This window comes from Octopus sinensis, linkage group LG19, assembly GCF_006345805.1.
Source record: "Octopus sinensis linkage group LG19, ASM634580v1, whole genome shotgun sequence".
Classification (NCBI taxonomy): Eukaryota; Metazoa; Mollusca; class Cephalopoda; order Octopoda; family Octopodidae; genus Octopus; species Octopus sinensis.
The window spans coordinates 1,669,791-1,682,290 of NC_043015.1; the positions used below are offsets into that span (position 1 = coordinate 1,669,791).

Below are 12,500 nucleotides of genomic sequence, written 5' to 3' on the forward strand. Positions count from 1 at the left end.
CATGGTTGCAAATATATGCATACGTATGTAGCTTGTATTTATCTGTAAGTATTTGGAAATATTTCTAACGATAACTTATGCGAAAAAAGAACCCCAAAAAACATAGTGCTCAATGCAGTTTACACTCTAATTTACTTGACTAAAATTGCGTACAGAAAATATATTTTCATTAATGAAGAGAAAATTTGCTTTTGCAGGAGATCTCTCAGTCAGATTACTCCAAACACAATTGTATCATCTACGATAGTAATAAATGGATAGTAATAAATGCAAAAACAATTAGCATTATTCAAGTATGTTTATACTCGATATCATATCTTCAGTGTCATGAGAACAAAACACACATCAGTAAGGAAAATGTCTATTCTTAATGACATTTAAACTTTTTTATCGTAAAATCGATCAGACTTCAATTATAAGGTCACAATCCAAGGTGCGAAATGAATTATTTTAGCCAGGTCATTGTAAGCGATTCATTAATAAATGCCTATGGAATTATCTGGAAAATTCACAAATTCCGATTACACAAAATTAGGAAAAGAAGTAAATATGTTTTACAGTATTCATGCGGTAGAGAACCGCAATTTCGTGATTAATTTATGTAAAGGAACCTTTATTCTATAACGTACTAATTGATTTTATAATTGTTAGTTTTATGAGTCTTTTAACTTCCAGTTTTATTACTACAGGGAAGTTGTAAAGTCCCTCAATGTATACAAGTTGCATGAATTTTTTCAAGTGATTATCATTTTCTTAAGCCTTATGTAGCTTTCCGCATTTCCGTTATGTTATCTGAAAATCAAACCTTCATTTGTGAAGTAATGATTGCGAAAGTTATATGGAATTGCGAGAAGATATTGGTGTTTTACCGATTACATAAGGAAGAGATTTGCGTTCTTGTACTGGAATGGCTTCTCTTTATATTGCGAATGCTGCTAAGATTTTGCGTTACTATATATCATAGATAATGCTTTTAAAGACTATTTCATTATCTATAGTTGGTGGAGTAACTTCAATTTATAAAATTCGGAAGAAAAAAAACTTGCAAATAGCTTTGAAATCATACCAAATTATATTTCGTTTATTTATTTATTTTTGAACAGTATGATGAAGGCAAGTATATGAAATTTAGAGTTGTTCTGTATGTAATATATTCTATGTCTGAGACTACTTTTTATTATATATTTTTAGGAGTGCGAAGAAACATATCTAAATAAGTATATGAGTGCATACGCAGCTTATTGTCTAATATTCTAATTTCTTTATTGCCCACAAGGGGCTAAACATAGAAGGGTCAAACAATGAGAGACAAATGGATTAAGTCGATTAGATCGACCCCAGTGCGTAACTGTTCTTAATTTATCGACCCCGAAAGGCTGAAAAGCAAAGTCGACCTCGGTGGAATTTGAACTCAGAATGTAACGGCAGATGAAGTACCTATTTCTTTACTACCCACAAGGAGCTAAACATAGAGAGGACAAACAAGGACAGACAAAGGGATTAAGTCGATTATATCGACCCCAGTGCGTAACTGGTACTTAATTTATCAACCCCGAAAGGATGAAAGGCAAAGTCGACCTCGGCGGAATTTGAATTCAGAACGTAAAGACAGACGAATACCGCTAAGCATTTTGCCCGGTGTGCTAACGATTCTGCCAGCTCGCTGCCTTGTTTAATATTCTTATTAATGATTATTAATGCCATTAAGTAAATTTCATTAAGCATGAGTGGGAAATAACTTTTCACACTAAAACTTGCCATTAAGTTTACTATGACCGCAGTGTATTGCAGTAAACTATGCTTGAGTTTATATGTATTATGATGTTTAAGTAGAAAAATCTTTATATGTTGAGGAATTCTTTCCAAACAGCATTTTGCTGTTTGGAATGATTTGCATTTCGCAAACTGATTTTGTAAATTCCAATGTCTCTCAAAAGGAAATCGAAAATATTATTTAGCTAAAGTCATTGGAGGATTCCCTTGCATATGTCCAGAAATTTCCTCATAACTGCGAGCCATGTGGCACACTGATGAACACATCTGTTCTGTTAGCTATGAAACGTGGCTCTCCATGACTACTATAGGCTTCGACTGGATTGTCGCCCTTACATTACAGTAATCGAGCTGCGTGATGATCTACACATTTCTGACTTGTTTTCAATATTAATCGTTCACTGTGGAAACAGATATATATTATCAACTAAGTACCCCCTGTTCTATCCTACGTTTGAAGTGCGGCTTTGAGACTCCGTGTATGTCGTGAATGAACAGTGAAACTATGTATGTTCGTGCACATGTATGTACGTTTGTATATTTGTATGTATGTACGTTTGTATTTATTTATATTTGTATATCTCTAAGTATGTATGCATGCATGCTTATATATATATATATATTATATATATATATATATATATATATACAGTACAGTTCTGTTTCTAGTTCGCAGATTTTCATTATCGCTGTTCGTTTTGGAACGTAACACCCGCGATGGTCGAGGGATTACTATATATATGTATGTGTGTGTGTGTGTGTGTATATATATACACACACATATATATCTATATCTATATATATATATATATATATATATATATAAATGTATGTATGTATGTATGTATGAATGTATGCGTGCATGTACGTGTGTGCGTGCGCATAAGTATGCGCGTGTGTTTGCATGCAGACCATGAACTCACCGATACTGGATTGTCAGTGGGCACCCTTTTCGGTCTTCTGGACACAGCAGCTACATCCCCCTTGATACTACACTGTGCTAATTTGAAACAAAAAAATCTTTATAAGAGAACTAAGAAAGAGTGCGCAAACCTCCACCAAAGCAACACCAACGTCTTCTCAACGATTAGTTAGAGATGATTTTTAAAATGAGAATATCTGAAATAAACTCGACCGATCACACAATCCAGAATACTAAAAATTAACCCGACCGCTCTCAAAGACTAAGTAAAAAAAAACAAACAAAAAATAATCCAGAATCCTTCTCCGGTTTTCGAAGGTTATAATAATCCTCCGGTGCTGTCCTGACATCATCTACAGAATTCATATTTTTCCCGTCCAAATGATTTTGAAGATTGCAGAAAAAATGATAATCAGATGGGGTAATATCGGGCGAATAAGGTGACTAGGGCATCGTTTCCCATTCTAGCGTTAATTTAAGCCGCTCAATCAGCTCGCAGCAGATCTCCTTTGTTATCGTTTGCTTTGGGCTGAAAAGTTCGAAGTGGATTAAACCTTTCACAATCTACCAAACAGATAGCAACACCTTTAGTTTGTGGGGGCCGGTGTTGCTCCTTTTCTTACCCATTGTCTTCGGCGCTTAACGTTTTTATAAAGAAGCCATTTCTCGTCACCAGTCACTATTCGGTCCAAAATAGGTTCATTTGTGAGTCATGACAGCAAAGAAGAGCAAACATTCACCCTCTGCGCGCGATTAAACTTGGAACGTTTGTGAGGACCCCATACACCCAATTTGCTAACTTTTCCGACGGCACGCAGGTGTCCATGAATTGTTGAAGGACGAGAGTCAAGCTTCTCTGCTAGTTCCTCAACAGTTACGTGGGGATTTTTTTCCACCAGGTCTTGCAGGAAGTCCTCGTCGAGCTCTACAGATTTTCCAGGACGAGGCTGGTCTCCTAGGCTATAGCTTCCGGCTCGGAGTTTCTGGAACCACCGTTAACACAGGCTTATGCTTATTGTCCGATCCTCATATACTTCAATAATATTCCATGCACTTTCCGTTGGGTCGTTGCCTTTATTGAACTCATAAAGCAATATATCCCGAATAAGCTCCTTTGTCACTTCCATTATAGCTTTGAAAAAATAACTGTTAAAATCGAACTGCACTCTTCAAAATTTGCACTAAGAATATGGACAAGGTGAAATCACTACTTGCTCTTATAGCAAGTTGATGCAAGTGGTTTATACAATCCCCGTCTGTCTTTTAGTTCATGCAATTTCTAAAACCGCATTATTTATGGGATGACCCAATATATGTGTGTATGTATAAACATATGTGTAGATAGATAGATTGATAGATAGATAGATAGTTTCATACATACATACGTGTGCGTGTGTGTGTGTGTGCGTGTGTGTGTGTGTGCGTGTGTCTGAGTGTGTGTAATGCATATGTACATGTATGTATATGTATATGTATGGCTGTATGCACCATCAAAACGGGAAAATATTTCTGTGCAATATTTATTATAAATTACGATTATACATTTCTGCAACGACGAAAATTATTACACGCCCACACATACGCACACGCATACACCCACGTAGAGACACACATACACACACATCCATTCCTATATACTCACACACACACTTCTATATGTCACTGTGTACGAGTGATTATCTCCATGTATACGAATATTTCTCAACGTTAGCAACTATATGTGTGATTGTGCGGCGAGTGTGTATGTGTGTGCGAGTGTGTCTGCGAGTGTGTGAGTGTGTGTGTGTGTGTTTGTGTGTTTGTGTGGTTGCGTGTGTGTGTGTGTGTGTGTGTGTGTGTTTCTGTACGAACGTCTGCGTCTTTTGTATGCTTATGTGTTCGAACATAACATACACATACATGTTTGCGTATGTGTTTGTTTATCTTCACATCTATGTTATTGCTATAGGATATTTTAAAATGGTTTTCCTTATTCTATGAGAATAATCTGAACAATTGTTTCTTTCCGCCATGTTGTTCTGAAGTTCTTGTTTTGCGTATTTTTTCGCCTCGCCTCTGTTATCTTTACGCCGACCGGTCAGTCAGTTGGTCGGTCTGTCGTTCGGCGATCCGTCAGCGGTCGGGGTTTTATCGTGAGACGAACGACGTGAGCTAAATGAGATTGTGAATGAGCAGAGTGTTGCAAAAGAGATTTACGCCCGCCAATCTTTATAGCATTAACGGTTCGAAATAACAACAACAGCTAAACAATTGCTATAGTGTGTTCATGCTTTGAGCACTAACACCAGCTTCGATGTGATAGGTAATTATTTGTCCTTATTGCAGAACTGACCGTAAACAACGTTGATTGATGAAGCAACGCTGGTTTGAAAATCAATAATATTGCCACCAAAAGATAGTCATTCAGCCGCTTTGTGTTTCATTCAAGATGGGTGGAGAAAGAAAAACATTTGTGTTTTAAAATCAGAGAGAAATACAAATAATCCTGCGGTATATTAATTTTCAGAGGCGGTGGGGGAAATATAAAAGCAGACGTTTTTCTTAAATCATGCCATGCAATAAAGAATCGTTTGGCTTTCTTATAGGAATGCTTTATTATCATATTTGGCGGAGTGGAAGATGGTTTGGGAGAGTTTCTGATAGTGGTGGAGGAGACGATATTTCCATTATCATATGTAAACGGAAAATACGGGAGTATCAATAATGGCCGAGAGCCTGATTAAATGCTTGTATGTTTCTCTGACTATTGAGATCGAATCTCGTTGTAGTCGCGTTCTACTTTACATTGAAGTTTGCTTCCCAGCCCCAGGATTCTGAGTTCAGTCCCACTACGTGGCACCTTGGGCAGGTGTCTTCTGCTGTAGTAGAAGATAATAGTCTCGGTTCGGCCGAAACATTCTGAGAGGATTTGGTAGGCGGTAACTGATACCCAAGTCGGGTGACCCGTTCTGATCTGAGGTCAAAAACCACTTCATTTTACATTCCTCCTACCATCTCATCGGCGAATGAGTACCAGCAACTGCTATGAGTTGCTGTTCAATGGAGTTTCTTCCCATTCAGGGGAAGTTATTATTCCTTCTGGTGTGTGTGACATTAGCTTCCAGTTAGAAATCATTAATGCTGTAATCCCAAGTTAATATTTTGTTGTGCAGACCTATGATCAAAGACATTTTATGCTTTCAAGCCGTGATTATCCCGTTTTTTTTCTGTAAGTAATGCAGAATTCCCTTATCAATTCTCGAATATTTTTATAACCATGGAGTACGTTTAGTTGTGATTTGATGGTTATTTTTAGCAGGATAGTTGACTACATATAGGATTTGTTATCATCCTGCATGAGTTGTATGTGTTATTATTATTATTTTTTTTTAGTTACAGACCAGTTCTGATAAAAAAAAGTCATGTGAGCAGTGAATAATGACGCTCCAGCTGTGACCAGCCCACATTGCCTTCAGATATTGTGTACTGTAGATATACTAGCTAAAAGGTATTCACTTTAAGGCAGCAAGCTGGCAGAATCGTTAGCACGTCGGGGAAAATGCTTAGTGGCATTTCGTCCGTCTTCATATTCTGATTTCAAATTCTGCTGGGGTCGACATGCTTTCAAGCTTTTGAGGTTTGATAAAATAAATATCATTTGTACACTGGGATTGATGTAATCGATCCCAATGTTTACTAAGGCGATGCTAGTCTCTTAGATTATATGAATAAGGAACAAATATCTCCTTATAACGAAGACAGTCTTATTATAAAATGTCGGCGCTAGAAGCCCAGCCAGCGTGAAACAAAACCAACATTTCAAAACTAAATATATTTTGATTGGGTAGATCTGATTATATATATTTTTGTAGAAAATGCACACGAAAAAAAAAAGTGGAAAAAAAAATTAAAAAAAAGAACCGTAATCTCGCGAGACGGATTCGAACCATCGACCTAAGGATACCAATTCCGTATTACTGAACTACAGTCCTCCGCTCTACCAACTGAGCTATCGCGAGTTACATGAGACTCGCAGTGTAATTAATGGTAAATATAGTAAGTAGTGTGATGTAAGTACAAGCTCGTATTCTTTAGCTCAGCTATGGTTGAAGAAATCTATGGTCAATGACACTCTAGCCGTATCATCATGACTATTTTGAGATATAGTAGACGGAATTGCCTATCGAATATGCCTTTTATTGGTTTTTATGAAGCCAGGAAGAACTTGAGCGTGATTTGGGTGCTATTTCTAACGGACTCCAAAACCCGATTGGTGTTCATATTTGATGTAATTGTTAATGTGTGACTTGCATTAACGACCTAAAATTATACTCTTTTTCCCCCTCTCACTTCAGTTATTCTCTTTCTCTCTAATCGGTCACCTTTCAGAATATTCCTCTTTCTCAAACTCTCTCCCTGCTCCCTCTTATGACTTTAAGTTTTCCCCCCACACACACTCTCTCTCCTTGACCATTAAATACACACACACATACAAATACGCACATACGCACATACACATTCACACACTCTCTTTCTTTCTATCTCTGTCTGTTGCTCTCTCTTTCTATCTATCTATCTCTCTATCTATCTCACTGTTATCCCTGTATCTTTCTACTTTCTACTCTTTCTCTTTAAGATCTTCTATTCCCCTCTTTCTCTCCCTCTCCACCTCTTCTCTCTCTCTTATTATTATTTCTTTCTACTTGCATCTATGTTTCACACATCTCTCCCAATCTTTGTCCTTCTTTCCGCCTCTGCCTACAACACACACACAACACACACACACACACACACACACACAACACACACACACACACACACACACATACACACACAACATTCACTCTTTTCTCATTTAACTTTCTCTCAATTTTCTATTCACGTGTGTGTATGCGTGTGTATATGTGTGTACGTGTTTATGTATATGTGCGTGTGTCTGTGTCACTGTGTGTCTATTTGCCTGTAACTCCAACGTTCTACATCTCTCCTTCTCCGTCTCATTTTCTCTCTCCCTCTCGTTCTCCCCCCTCTCTCTCTGTAGTTTCCTTCCGCCACTCAGAACCCCCCCCCCGCAAGTATTAATTACTAAGCTAGCTAGTACGTATGTTGATTACATTGTTAATTAGATGAGTGTTCGGTAGATCAGTCGGTCTGTTTCTTGATCGTCTGTTTCTCTAATTAATTACGGAATTAATTAAATTGGCTGTATTTTTCATTTTCTGAAACAACTCACTGACTTAAACTATTTGCTGTTGAAAATATGGCTTTACTAGGGAATTTGTGACCAACTCAGGGACCGGAATTCTCCTACAAGAATCAATGCGATATTCAGGATCCACTGAGGAACCTCATTTCTGCTCATGGAATCTACAAGAAACAATATATATTTTGAAAAACACAAAATCTATGTAATTCTTTAATATAACACAGCAATCCTTCGACTGTCCCAGATGTTACGTTCCAAAAGAAACCCGCGCTAAGTGAAACTACGCGAAGTAGAAACACTATTGCACAATATTTTTTAAAAGCATTTTTATAATTTGTGTATATTTATTTAAATATTTTGATACATTTGAGCTTTCATAAACTCTTCCCACACTCTTAGGAGTACCCGTGTCTTCTTTTTTCTTTTTATTGCCTCCCGAGTTTCGTTTTCTATACAGTATGTACGATTCTTTGTTTGCCAAACCACGGTACACTACGTATTTTCTTTTGATATATTTTAAGTAATGTTATACAGTGCAGTACTGCACTTATTTTTATCTATTAAATTACTAATTTTTAGATGTGAAAATGCTTATTTTATCACAGAAATAATTCAAATCTAAAAAAAGAATATAAATATCTATCGGCCGCAGAAAAACCACGATATACTGAGGAATCCGCGATGTATTAAAGGCGCGATAGGTGAACCGCGATATGGTGAGTGATTACTGTATACCGAAAAAATAGCACAGGAATCATTGGACTATTTTACTCAGAAACAGACTTCTAATCCAGTACTATATTTAAGAGATGAGGAATTATATCCATTATTTGTATTATTTACATTTGACGGATATATCAGCCGAAACGTTGTGTTAACAACAAACAAGATGAAGACAAACATCCGTCTAATGCAAATAATGTAAATAATGTAGACTTCTATTTTTTAACTTCTTTTAGTCATGCTTTAACTTCTGCAGTCACGCTGGGGTACCGCCTTGAAGCGATTTAGTTGAACGAATCGCTCCCAATACTTATATATTTTTAAGCCTGACTACTGATTCTATTCATCTCTCTCTATATAAACGGCAGTTTGTCTGTGCGTGTTTCTGTGTGTCTGTTTGCTTGTACTCTCACCCTGACCACGGCTTTCAACCGATTCTGATGAAACTTGACACACACATAGCCCAATGTCATAATTCAAAACTAATGCAGCGAAAATTTTGAAAAGTTCCCCCAGTTCTGAAAAAAATCGATAAATTCGACATGGGGTCGAGAATCAGAAACACAAACCGCAAACTGTCTAGGGGGCGCAACTCCACCTTTTTTACTCTCAAAAAAAAGTTACCATCATTTTTTTCCATTTTTTGGCTATTTTTTGGCTATAACTCTCTAAAAATGCTTTATAGTTATTTCCCTTACAAACCAGAGCAACGCCGGGCGATACTGCTAGTTTCATATAAATACCCGGGCAAGATGCACACCGCAGGCTATACTTCAGGCCAAGGATAATTTTATAAATTATCAGTCTCAGTGCGTGACACTTCGGGCAAGTGATTTCTACTTTACTCTCGGATCGACCAAAGCATTGTGAGTCGATTTGTTAGACGGAGAGTGAAATGTACCCGTAGTAAATATATAAATATATATATATATATATATGTATGTATATATATATATATATATGTGTGTGTATATATAAATATATGTATATATATATATATATATATATATATATGTAGGTATATATATGAATATGTATTTATGTATATATATTTGCACTTATATGTATGCATGTATACATACATACTTACAATATATATATATATATATGCATCTGTGTGTACGTAACACAATTTTTAATCTTCGGATTTTTAGATATGCTACGCCACTGGATTTAATTGATTAAATATCAATTTCTACCCTTACTATTAAATTATATATATATATATATATATATATATATATGTAGGTATATGTATGAATATGTATATATGTATATATATTTACACTTATATACCTGCATGTATACATAGATACATACATACATATATATGTATGCATGTGTGAGTGTGTGTTTGTGTGTGTGTATGTGTGTGTACATACAAGGAGCTTCCACATAGTTTCCGACTACCCACTACACACACAATGTATTGGTTGACCTGCTGCCATACTTCAAAACACTTGTCCAATCACCCACAAGCTGTGACTGGACCAGAAACCACGTGTTCGCAAAGGAAGCCTCTTAAACACACAGAGGTCTCTGTTCGAACACAAAATATCCTGAAATATATCCCGTACCTAAGGGACCCCCCCCCGCAATCGCATGCACACACACACACACGCACACCACACACATACACTACACACACATATGAGAGGGGTGCTTGAAATTTCGTGGCTTTGGGTAAACGAAAATATAGGAGGATCAGTTAATTATGATTTCATTCAATATATTACACTCTGAGATTCACAGAGGCTATAGTAGAAGACGCCCAAGGTGCCACGCCGTGGAAATGAACCCGGAACCATGTGGTACATAAGCAAGCTACTTACCACACAGCCACTCCAACCAGGCCTCTCGCGGGTCCCTTAAAGGCAGGAACTTTTCAGCATCCTCTCGCATAATCCCGGTCACTACGCTCGTTAAGCCAGGCTACATTGTCTAAGCTTTGCTTGGCTTAACCTACTTGTCTACATGTTCGTTCATCTACGCCGCTGAACACAAATCTGTTCGATAATTTATTAGTCACGCTTGGCTTTAATTAGCCGTACCATTAGTACTAGATAACTTTCAACCGTTATCACGTGATATACAAAGAAAAATGTGCTAATTAAAACACTGTACAATATTGATATTTTGTGTGTTTTCATGGTTATAATTCCTAGCGACTGGTAGATTAGCTAAATACATACATACATACATACATACTTATATATATATACATATATATATATATATAATATATATATATATATAATATATATATATAATATATATATATATATATATATATACACATACATATATATATATATACATATATATATATACACACATATATATATATATACACACACATATATATATATATATATATATATATATATATATATATATACACACATGTACACAGACGCATATATATGTATACATGCCGTACTTTCAAACATACATAGATATGCGCATGTCTAGACATGTAACTATATGCATGAGAATCCATACATAAAACGAAGCATATAAATCTGAACGTGCACCGACTCCAAATGCTGCACATATACATACATACATGAAAATATACGCTGTTAGTGTTGTTGAGATTGCAATGAAGGACTCTTCGATCTAAATTTGAAACCAGCTCTTTATTGGGGAGAAATCTTGAAACAAAGCTTAATAATGATATATATATATATATATATATATATATAAACATGCATTCTTTATTCCTTTACTTGTTTCAGTCATTTAAACGCGGTCATGCTGGAGCACCGCCTTTAGTCGAACAAATCAACCACCAGGACTTATTCTTTGTAAGCCTGTAGTATGTATGTACGTCTCTTCTATTGTTTCTGATCATATAAATCTTCCACTGAGAAGGAAGCCGGTTTCTAACAAAGATACAGGCTCCATCTTTGGGATGCAGTTAATAAAGACAAATTCACATTTAGAACGTAAGAAAAGTCTTGCATATTTTTACTGTTCCACTCACAGATGCACTTATAATGTACAAATTAGCCGGTCAATTTCTCTTTCTGAAAATCCTAGTTCATCCAGATTCTCCTTTAAGTATTTACTAACAAAACCTAGAGCTCCAATTATTATTATGAATATGAATTCATAATCTGGCTAAATGAAACTGGAGGTTTCGAAGAAGTTGTCCATAGAAATCCTCCTTTTCTTTGATTTTCAAAGAGATATTTCAATGTTCAAGGCAGCTGACCTCTATGATAGTACTTACCTTTGTCCTCTAATCCCAAACAATAATATCCGGCCTATTGTGTTTAAATTTGCCAGAAGTTTTGATGGGAATATTCCACCGGTATTCCTTGAATTGTGGGTTATGAATGTATTCCATAAACAAGGGATTTTCTAAGTTTATTGTTTACGTATGTATTGTGTTGTCCGGAAAGTTCGTACCGATATATATAGAGCAGCTTAACTTCGACTTATTTTAGAACATGGTTGAGCCCATAAAATAGGATTTGACTACACCTCCATTTAAAGCACAGTTTAAGCTATCATTTCGCGGAAGAAAGTTTATGTTCCTATAACTTGTGTTAATTTTGTAACCCTTTAAAATGGAGGATAAGAAAGTTCATTTTCGGCACTTGATGCTTTGAGAACCAAACAAATATTACTGCAGCTCGCCTGGGATATGTTACCCACCCTCCATATTCACCAGATATTGCTCCTTCGGATTTCCATTTATTCAACTCTCTGCAGAATAGTTTTAATGGTAAAAATTTCAATTACTTGGATGACGTAAAAAGATACCTTGATAAATTCTTTGCTATGAAACCACCTCAATTCTGGAAAGAGGATATTTTCAAGTTAAAGGAAAGATGTAGAAGCATTGTGCAACAAAATTGTTCATATTTGGTTAATTAAAAATGTATAGGC

General features: G+C 36.1%; 1 non-coding gene across 1 annotated transcript; it reads right to left on the reverse strand.

The window, feature by feature from the left end:
• Positions 1-6,600: 6,600 nt before the first annotated feature.
• Positions 6,601-6,693, reverse strand: Trnay-gua. The gene is made up of 2 exons: positions 6,657-6,693; positions 6,601-6,636 (listed from the first exon to the last, which is right to left on the reverse strand). It is a non-coding gene; the product is annotated as a tRNA-Tyr (tRNA).
• Between the last annotated feature and the right edge of the window lie 5,807 nt (positions 6,694-12,500).